Source organism: Amblyomma americanum, chromosome 4 (genome assembly GCF_052857255.1).
Source record: "Amblyomma americanum isolate KBUSLIRL-KWMA chromosome 4, ASM5285725v1, whole genome shotgun sequence".
Classification (NCBI taxonomy): Eukaryota; Metazoa; Arthropoda; class Arachnida; order Ixodida; family Ixodidae; genus Amblyomma; species Amblyomma americanum.
Genome location: NC_135500.1, coordinates 125,585,851 through 125,596,679, shown reverse-complemented (window position 1 = coordinate 125,596,679; position 10,829 = coordinate 125,585,851).

Here is a 10,829-nt window from a genome sequence, read left to right as displayed (position 1 = left end):
TTAAAATGATTCCTTTATAAATCTGAAGTGCGGCCTAAACTCCAGTACGCCGCGTCAATTTGGGATCCAGGTGAAAACCTAACGAAGACATTGGAAATGATTCAGAATAATTTTGCTCGTTTCATTCTTCCTAAGTATACCGGAAGAACAAAGAGTATCAGAACATTGAAATCTAGCTTTACCTTGTCATCCTTGTCCACGCGTGACAAAATGTTTTGCCCGGAGCCTTTTTCATAAAGTATTTCATCACCCGCAGTTTCACACGCAATTTATCTCACCTTCTGCGTATGTATCATCAAGACTAGATCATAATCATGAGAGTGGCATCACTTTCTACAGATCAGGTGCTTTCATTACGTCGTTTGCACCGCGCACATCTAATGAATGAAATCAGCTTCCTGCCTCGACGGCCACTTTCACTGAGCACTAATTGTACAGGAACGTCATAGCCTTTTTTCACATTGTTCTTCCCGTTTATTGTGATTGCCATAGCTAGCAATCTGTATCTAGGAGCTATTTCTTATATATTGCTCTTCCTGATTAATTCCAGTTTTTTAATTTGATTTGTTGCAATGTTTTGTAACAACTCGTCTCTATAATGCCTTAATGACCATGAGGGTACACTAAATAGATAAATAAACAAATGAAAGTCTTAGCAACTAGAGCCACCAATTAGCGTAACCAATTAAACACAACCTATGCGCAAAACAACCGGACGCGACACGTGTGAATTGTCATCTGTCTCGTTGTAGTCTTAAGGGTAGGTTAAACGTTGTGCAAACCTTTATGCTGTCTCCTCATTCGTTTTAGCCTTCAGCAGCCAAGCTGATTGCTCTCTTGTTTTTCTTTTTTTTCACTGCATTTTGTTTTGCATATTAAGCTATTTTGTGCAGGCTATTTGTCTGCCTTGTTGAGCAGGTCTAGAGAAAAAGAGGTAAATGTATGTTGAAGCCACAGCAATTTACTTTTGTAAGAACTCGAAAAGGTTCCAGTTCCATTCAGTACACAGCACAGTCATTCTGCAGAGCCTGAAAAGCTGCTGGAAAAGGTTGTTCGACGGTCTTTTTTACCTGCTAAGATGTCCAACGGCAGGTCTGAACGGGTTCGAAATGTGTCACCGAGAAGGATCAATAGACCTATTAATAAGTACGTGCTTTGAGTAAGGAGCACAAAATCCACTTCGAAGTTCATGGGACAAAGGAAACTTCGATCATAAGCTCTTTCTGACGGCTACTAATAGCCTGAACGCTTGAGAAAACCCGGTTCCTGGAATGCCCGCATGGGCTTCAGCTATTAGAGTACGTCTTTTGAAAACAAATCGATTGAGTTTGCCTTCTCCAACCAAAAAGAGTGGAGTCCGGCATTTCTGCTGCAGGACTGTCAATAACGCGGGCGTTATCAGAAATTTGGGACAGCTCCTAAAGCTAAAGCACCCCCTAAGCCTTGTGGCCTACTACGCTGCTTTAGTGGGGGAAGTCGCGCTTTCTGGCCGTACGCATAACAGACGAGTTTTGCGCAGTATTTAAGTGCCAGGTGACATCCTGCCCACGTCAAAGGCAGCGGAGTCTTCATGCCTCTCCCAAGTTTTGTTCCGAAGCGATTAGAAGGTCAACAATGGCCTCTACGGAATTGATCAGATATGAGAACCCTTTTGTTTGACAAATCATGATTTTTGAAGAATCTACAGCTTCAATAACTTTTTTTGCAACGTCTTCAAATAGAACAGGGGTTGTAATTTCTATTGTTGAATGCCGGGTTCGTCGGAAAGAGGAAAATTGTCAAAAACTTGTTTTTAAGGCGCCCGTGTGCTGTACGATGTCAGTGCACGTTATAGATCCCCAGGTGGTCGAAATTATTCCGGAGCCCTCCACTACGGCACCTCTTTCTTCCTTTCTCCCTCCTTTATCCCTTCCCTTACGGCGCGGTTCAGGTGTCCAACGATATATGAGACAGATACTGCGCCATTTCCTTTCCCAAAAAACCAATTATTATTATTATTATTATTAACATGGTATTAAAACCATGCTATAGCAGCTACCAAGCGTTTCAGTAAAGGTGATCACTAACTTTTAAAATTAGGATTTTAGAGGTGAAGAGAAGCTTTTTGCGGTACAGTGATACCAGTATTGGTGGATGTCAAAAAAAAAGAGGTGTGGCATGTTAACTAGTAAAGTGATTAACTAAATTCTAATAATTAACTTTTTACCTATTACCGATAGGCAACTGATTGAAATTTGAGATTTTTATCCCGGCAGTTAGTAAAAGCCATACTTGTTTTTAGAATTTAGAAAACACGATTATCCTCGCCGCTGTGGCTAGACAAAATTTGGCTGTATCGTCCCAAAATACATGCGCTTTCGAATAGCCTGCAGGAAAAGCAACCCCTCCAGTGCAAGTAACTAGTCCAAATAGCCAAATTTTGTCTAGCCACAGCGGTGAGGGTACTCGTGTTTTCGAAATTCTAAAAAAAAAAACTGGCGCGGTTATTACTAACAGCCGGCTCCACATCTATAATTTCAATCAGGTGCCTTATCGGTAATTGTTAAAAGTTAAGTTTTAGAATTTAGTTCAGCACTTTACTAGTGAACAGTATTCTCGTGTTTTTTGACGTGCGCCAGCACTGGTATTACTATGTCGCAAAAAGTTTCTCTTTATCTGTAAAATACTATTTTTTAAAATTAGTGATTGGCTTCCCTGAAACACATGGTATAAGACAATGTGTTCACACGCACGTTTACGTCGCTCTGTAGTCAATTTGTGACATTACACATAGCAAATAAAGAGCTTCTCTGTTTGTGCCTTCGCTATAGGCGAGTGTATTTTTTTACTAAAAAAATAAAGCCGTTAGTGTCTTTTCATGCGCCACCTTGCGGTAGAAGAACTGAGCAGACGTCTTTTATAAAGTCTTGGTAACATTCACTGATGCCTGATTTCAGGGCTCAAAATCGAAATCCATGTCTAAGCTATTTTGAAGATAGATGAAGTTCGTGCAGTCGTCATCTGGCGTCAGCATTACCTGACATACTGCGATGTGAGAACGAAGCCCCGCTCAGTAAGCAATTCCTGAGTTCACTTAGGGGAACCCCGCACTTTCAGGCCTTCACGCGGAATTATATGAACAGATCGTACGTAGATGCTCACATGGATGGTTATATGAACTGCAGTCTGTCGGATTTTTTTCTGTTTCTGAGGAATCAGGTCACCCTAACAACTCATTCGTACCCGAGGCTCCTATGATTTGTTTCGCTTCATATTCAGTCTTCTTTGACCGACCGCATTGACAAGCGCCACATTTTTTTTTGTGTGTCAGTGATGCTATCAACGTATATGTCACTCAGGCGGCTAGAAAGTTAATTATGCGTCATTCCATGCAAAGGGAGAGAGTGGATGAGCATTCTCTTTGCTTTAGCTCGCACCTGGAAGGCCAGAGAAAGCTGATTAACCTGGTCCAGGAGGCAGCGCAAGCTATCGGCGCCCTGAAATGATTATGCCCATTACCATACTACTGAAAAACTTCTGAGTTCAATAAAGTGTCTTCTCTCTATCTCTTTCTCAGAGCGTGAACACAGCCACTTAAAGAGCCCAAATGCTACCTTTTAGAGGCAGTGTCACGTGGCTTCTACAAACTGTGCGGTGATGCCACTTGCCTAACATAAGCTTCTTAAATGGTCACATTTGTTAAAACACAGCAAGACGATACCTTCCCTTAACTGTAGGAAAAAAAAAGAAGTTAGGAGGCCTGCGAACTTGCATTCCCAACAATTCTGGACAAAAGCATTTTTAAAAGGGAAAAATTTATCAGCGCACTTTTTTCATATATTGTTAAATTTCACGATAACAATCAATATATCCGCAGACCTCCCATCGACAGGGCTTGAAAGTTTTTCGCTATTAACTTTTTCCATTGTCAAAAGCTTTCCCCATTGGTTTTCTATGGCTTAGTAAGCTCTTAACTGATCGTTGCAAGCGATGGAAACACTATAAAAGAAAGATTTTGCTACTAATTGGAAGAATAGACCTGTACTTTCAATATTCCTATACCAGTGCGTTACAGTTTTCGAATATTCATAAATTTAGTCCAAAAATATTGGACATCAATAAGACGCATGCAGGGAATCTCTACTGAACAATGATATCATGGTAAACGAAACAAGAAAACAAATGACTGACGCAAGGCCAGCTTTTTCGGGCAACAATTTTGAAAATTGGAATATTGTAAGACACCGGTATGAAAGTATTGAAGGTAATGCTCCGTTATTCTGATATGTAGCAAAATCTTTGTTTTAAAGTGTTTCCAGGAATCGCACTGAACTGCCTTAGAAAATCAATGGGGAACGCTTTGGACGATAACAAAAACGTGAATAGAAAAAAATACAAGACTGCCATCCGGTGATCTGTGAATATATTGGTTGCTATAGTGAAATCTTGCATTCTATGAAAAAATTGGGTTCAAAAACGGTTTCCCGCTCAAAAATGCTTTTGTCCAGAATTGCTGGGTATGCCGCTTACATACTGTTACGTTTGGAGACGCCAACATGCCAAGAATATTCAAGCCACTGAGAAGCATCAATCGACAGAGGCTTCAAAGGGCCGTCGACGTGGTTGCAGCGCCACGAGCGCAGGTGGTGGCGTCTACAAGGGTCCTTCACCCCCCCCCCCCCCCCCCCCCCTTTGCTGTGAAACGGCCGTCCGCTGCCTGAGAACGGCTTTGGTGAACCTGTCGTTTGTTCTAAACGCCGGACCCACCCGGGACATCTTTATCCCGGAGGGGACGGCTGGGGAGCCGGCGAGCGGCGGGGTTGCAAATGAGCCGTGGCAAATGCGGCCGTGTTTGACTAAGTCAACGTCGCCGGAATCCTCGTGCTTCGAAAACAACTTCGTCTTAGACTGTGCTTTTTCTTATACGTGGAACCTTCTGCAAACTGCAGTAGTAGCCTTTCGGTCCCACGCTCCACGTGAAAGCTTCTGCGAACTGCGGTGGGATCCTTTCGTTCCCACGCTACCGCTGTGAAGTGCAGGTGACTGACCTTCGACGCGGCCATGGGACCCCCTTCGGGCTATTCATCACTGAAGCCTGGACAGCGCGGACCCTAATCTGCCAGAAGTGGCAAGAGTGTGTGGCTGGGGGCGGACCCGGAAGACGGGACACGTGATCTACATCACAGTGATTCGACGCATTTTTAATGAACTAGATTCCCCAACTAGGGACCTGGGGACAGGGGACCCTATTTAAGCAGCGATCTGGCGTGTGTTCGCCAGCTCCCGATTCACCATTTCGAACTTTGTATAAATGTAAATAAACCCTTCAGTCTCTTCTTCACCTCGAAGACCCTCTCATCTCTTCGTCAACCCCACTACAGCAGTCTCCCGATCCGGAACCCGGGGACACCGACCTTGGCGAGAGACGGCACAGGCGAACCAGGGGCCCGCATCTAACAACTGGTGGCAGCGGTGGGATAGAAGCGCAATCCCCCAGTACCGGTGGCCCGCTATGGGGTTGAAGCCCCACATCTAACAACTGGTGGCAGCGGTGGGATAGTAGCGCAATCCCCCAACACCGGTGGCCTGCTATGGGGTTGGAATCCCACACCTAACAATACATACAGCCTAGAGCTAAGCACCACTGAGAACATGCTGAGTTTTTGTTAACGGCCTTTAGATCAGCGGTACTATTGTTAACCAAATGTTTACATTAATACGCCTAGGTTGATAGTTATTTTTTTAAAATCAGGCATTAAAAGCATAGCGCATTAATGAACTACACATGCGGACAACAGAAATGTTTTCCAAAGCCTAAATAATAACGCAAATCTTACGGCAGCTGCAGGAACGCTGACCAGGGACGAGCACAGCAGGGCGACAGAGACTGCTTGTGTGAGCAGTGTGTCGCATATTTCGCAGGCCACATTTTACCTGAGTTTGACAGGCATATATTTTGTTGCCTACACCGCCAGATGGCCGCAGTAGCTGGACAAGTGATGCTGTTTTCTTGTTTTCCACTTGTCCTTGATGGTTGTCCGGTGGAAAACCTTTCTGGCGTCCTTGAACTTTCCAAAGCGAAAGCTTGTGTCAGCCTTAATACTAACGGCGACTGTTGACAGAGATACGGGGCAGAAGTTACCGATTCTTAAAGAACATTGTCGGAGGAAAAACCTTACCTGAACCACCGAAAGGACCCCCCGGTAAAAGCGAGCCGCGAAAACAAAAAAACTGAGTCTTGTCAAATCTAGATTAAGAAAGCAAAAGAACCAGGAGAACGATGAACAGCGGAGCGAGCCCGAAGAGCACACGGGAGGATTTCATCTGATGGCGGGAAAGAATTAAAGGGAAAGCGAAGGAGAGTCATAATTAATAGCGACCTCACGCTAAAGGAAAGAAGCCCAGGGAAAAAAATGTGTATTCCATTATTCACTAGATGCTGTTTGAGGCGAAAGTACTGCCGTCCATGGCGGGGATGGAATGCTTATCTTTGCCCTCACGGAACTGGCTTTGCACAGTTTTAGGACACTCCTCCACGTGTCTGTTCTCAGTTGCTTTCGCTCTTGTCTCTGCACCGGGCATGCAGAGCCTACAAATTTTGACCCCCAGTGAGTATCCACGTGCAGTAAGAAGCGAAGAAAACTTCGAAAATGTGAACTGGGAAGACGCAGAACGAATCACCAAGGAACTTTTCGCCACCCACTTGAAGGTTGAAGCGGGATAAATTGAGTGCGCTTAGCGCATCGTCGGGTTTAACTCTGATAGCATTTGTCCGATTGTATTTAAGTTCCTCAGCTTCAAAAGCCAAACAGCCATCCTAAGTAAAGCCCAGAAATTAAGGGCGTAACTTCACCTAAAGTATGAACTGAAGAACATCTTTCGCCAATAGTGCAAGTAGCACGGAGAAAATTAGAGGGGACATTTAACATCTCTTTTAAGGGTATGACGCTATAGAATAATGGGTTAATTACCATATATGCAAAAGGTAATTCTCTAGTTTACGTTCATATATGCCTGTAAGTCCTGATACCTCCCCTGGCCAAGTGGCGAGCGCCTGAAATAGTATGTGCTCCCAGCGGTGGGCATTATTCGACCCACGTGGATCTTCCCGAGCGAGCAGTCATGAATTTACAGCCACCTGCAATGGTGGGAACATAGGGATGACGCTGTTAGGTCACGTGGCCTAGGCGGCCCACCTGCCTCCTAGGTTGGTTCTCTGGGCACCACCTGCCAAAGTCATGGTCGTGATTTTTCGCTCAAAACACCGGTGCCGACAACGCCGACACGGGATTTTGTCAAGAACGAGGCTTTTAATGCTATCGCGTTAAAAGTTGATGGAATTCCTGAAGGCTAACGCAGGCGAAAGTAAGTTTTGATTGTTGCATGATAAACTTAGCGCAAGCGACATAATTTACAGACACGACAAGATTCATGAATGTGCTGTAGCATCAAGCCGAGATCAGCGTTTTTTTACAGGATAACCTCAACCAGAATTTTCAGAACCAAGGCGTTTAAAGCCCTAGCACAGATATCATAACTTTAACTTGCTTTCACAGTCTGCTACCTAAGCAGGGAGAATTGCTTTCCATCACTGACACGTGTGATGCAGACGTTATTCCAGAGTGCCGCTTCGGTTTAGGCTAGTCGGTTTACAGATAAAGTTTCTTCGAACAAATCTCACTTGCAAGTTGGCGCCTGTCTCGTTATTTTCATGTTCATTCCTTGTGCTTTTGACTTTTTCGGCTTGCTCAGAATCATATCTAGTTATTCTGGGAAAAGAAACATGGCTTAAATTAAGTATTTTGTGAGCTGAGCAATTTTTAGACGTATTTTCTAATTGAAGAAGGGACAGGTCTTGCTTCAAGGGAGGAGGCGTTATGATTGCCGCTAAAAACACAATTCGTTCCCCTCCTACCTATTGATTCCACATTTGAAATGTGCTGGCTAACCATCGGTTTCCAAAAAGTTTTGGTCTACTTATGTTAAAGGCCGCCTGATGCTGGGGATGATTTTACACGACAGCGTATACAGCTCGCTCGGTCGAAAAGCCGTCGGCCTAGTCGGCACTGCGTGTCGGAAATAATCGGGGGCTGCATAAAAAAAAAATATTAGCGTGGTAATTTATGGTCATAGTGATTGATGATTGATTGGTGTGTGATAGGCGATGGCGAGTGAATGAAATGATTGCAATTAATTGATAAATTAAAATGGAAAATAAAAAAAACATTGAAAAGGAAATTTAAAGGTGGCAAAATGCTCAGAATGAGCAGACAATGCTTTATGATGCTATTAACTAAATTTAGAGTGCCTAAATGATCAATTAATCACTTGAAACAACTTTAAAAAATAGAAAATGCGTTCAAAGGTTTCAAACTACTCAGAATGAAAAGCCTGACCCACTACGCTATCGTGTCGTAGCCTTATGGCGGAGCTTAAGTGCCCCTCCAATTTCTATTCATCGCTTATCTGTCGAAATCGATTAGGTGAAGTCAAAGTTTTCTTGTACTGCCATTATATTTGCTGGTGATTTTAACTATCCTGGTATTCATTGGATCGATTTCACTGTTCTAAGCAAATGTACTCTTTGCTGAAAATGCGTAAAAATGATAGAAATGACTAATTGCGTTGAACTAATCTAATAACTACTGCGACAATCCTTATGAAAGACAAAAGTGATAAGAAAGAAAGAGGAAAACACGTGGAAGCCAGGCATGGTAAAGAGAAAACCATCATTCCGCGCATAAACACCGAATCGGGCACAAAATCTCTTCCCGATAACGCTATCGTAATAGACAGCCTAATACTCAAGCAGAAATATGATAATTATGAGTGACTGCCTATTCCACCTGAAAAAGATTTCGGCTAGGAGGACACAAAATTCAAAGGACGAAAACTGAGGAGATTAAGACATGTCCTATACAGCATCTTCAGGGGCATACCCATATGTCAAGAAAGAAACGAGGAAAAGGCGAGGTAAAGAAACCTTGAGACTCTCTGTAAAGCTCCATAAGTCGGTTTTTCTATAACAAGAACCCACTTACCATGCGAAGTTCGGCGCAGCGCTGAAAACTTCTAGTCCAAGCCTGATGTCGTGCGAGCGCCTGACAAACATAGGTGCGGCAGAGATGCAGTTTATACCTTCATCGCGATAGCAACACTCGGCCGAAGTGAGCAGGAAAACGGCTTGCCATTATTCTGGTCATCGACGTCTACAGCGCTGCACACGATTACTGTACTTAGAACCGATCGGGCCGCCACGTTTGAAAGGGTTTTTCCTTGTGCAGTCAACATGATTTTCGCCGTTTCGCAAAGGGTTCATAATCGATTGTACTTGAACACATAACAAAATAAACGATGCTGAAAACGCCATACCGAGCAATTCTAGACAAAAAACATTTTTGAGCAAGGAACCGTTTATGAACGCAATTTTTTCATATAATGTAAGATTTCATTATAACAATCAATATGTCCGCAGATCACCTGACGACCGTCTTGTATTTTTTTTCAATTAACCTTCTGCTATCGACAAGAGCGCTCCCCATTGATTTTCTGTGGGAGTCTTAACTGTTCAGTGCGATCCCTGGAAACACTTTAAAAGAGATTTTGCTAGATATCAGAATAATGGACCACTACCTTCGATATATCCATAGCAGTGCCTTAGAATTTTCCAGTTTTCAAAATTTTTGCCCAATAAAGCTGGTCTTGATTAGCATAAAATATGAAAAGCCAACCGTAACACGGCTAAATACAAAAACATTACGTGCAAAAAGCTACAAGTTATAAAAAAAGTGAGAACATATCGTCAAATCAAAAGTCATGGCCGTATTTCAGTTTCGTCTAGCCTGCCATCCCGAGGTGAAATGCTGAGGCTAAGAAACCTAGTTTCTATTCTGCCTAACAAGAAAGCAATATGCCTAACAAAAATGAATTTACATTTATCGGCTATAAGTGAGATTATCGGTGTTCTAACTTCCCACAACCCCCGCCACGGCGGCCGCGATTCGATGGAGTCGGAACCGAAAAAGCGCCCACGTGCTGTGCGATTTCAGCGCACGTTAAAGAACCCCGGATAGTCTAAATTAACTGGAGCCTTCCTCTACGGCGTCCGTAGCCACTGTGTCGCTTCAGAAGGTTAAACCCACAAATCACATTTTACTGCGAGAACACTCATACGCCCACCGACACCGACCAAGCAACCCGAGTTACTAGACAGTTTTAGCTGTGCGTACGCAACGGCTTAGCGTACGCAAGGAGTTTGCGGCGACGGCAGTGCGCATGCGCAGAACGCAAGCGCAAGCCCTGTGTCTTGCGTGCGTACGCTAGCCAGCGGACTTTGCGTTGCGGCGCTTGCGTGGCTTGCGTACGCTAACGTTGACAAGATGGCGGCGCCCTGCTTGCCCGCTTCGGAATAAATACATGTCGCCGCTGGATTCTCCGACGCAATAGCTCGCTCAAATGGTAGCGTTTCGCTTTTATTTCGCCTACTCTTGCCCAGACGTAACGGTATAAGCGATAACTAGCCCCTGTTTTTCATATAATTTGGAGATTTCAGAGCTCCTAGGCCTAACTAAACGCAGTGTGTTTTCCTCGTAGCAACGACACCTGGCGAAGCAGTTTTCTAGCTTTTAGTCAGTTCATACATTTTCTTCGGTTTGCATAGTTTTTCTTCTTGTAACAAAAAAAAGCTCCCAATGCGCTCACCGTAGTTATCACTAACCACGGATGAAATTTTCTTCAACTAAACGTTGATGTGCTTTGACGTCTTGACACTAGATGGCGTTACTGTTTACGCGGGTGCTTTAGGGATGCTACGGCACGGCCAGCTAAAACTATACTGCGGAGCGGACAGC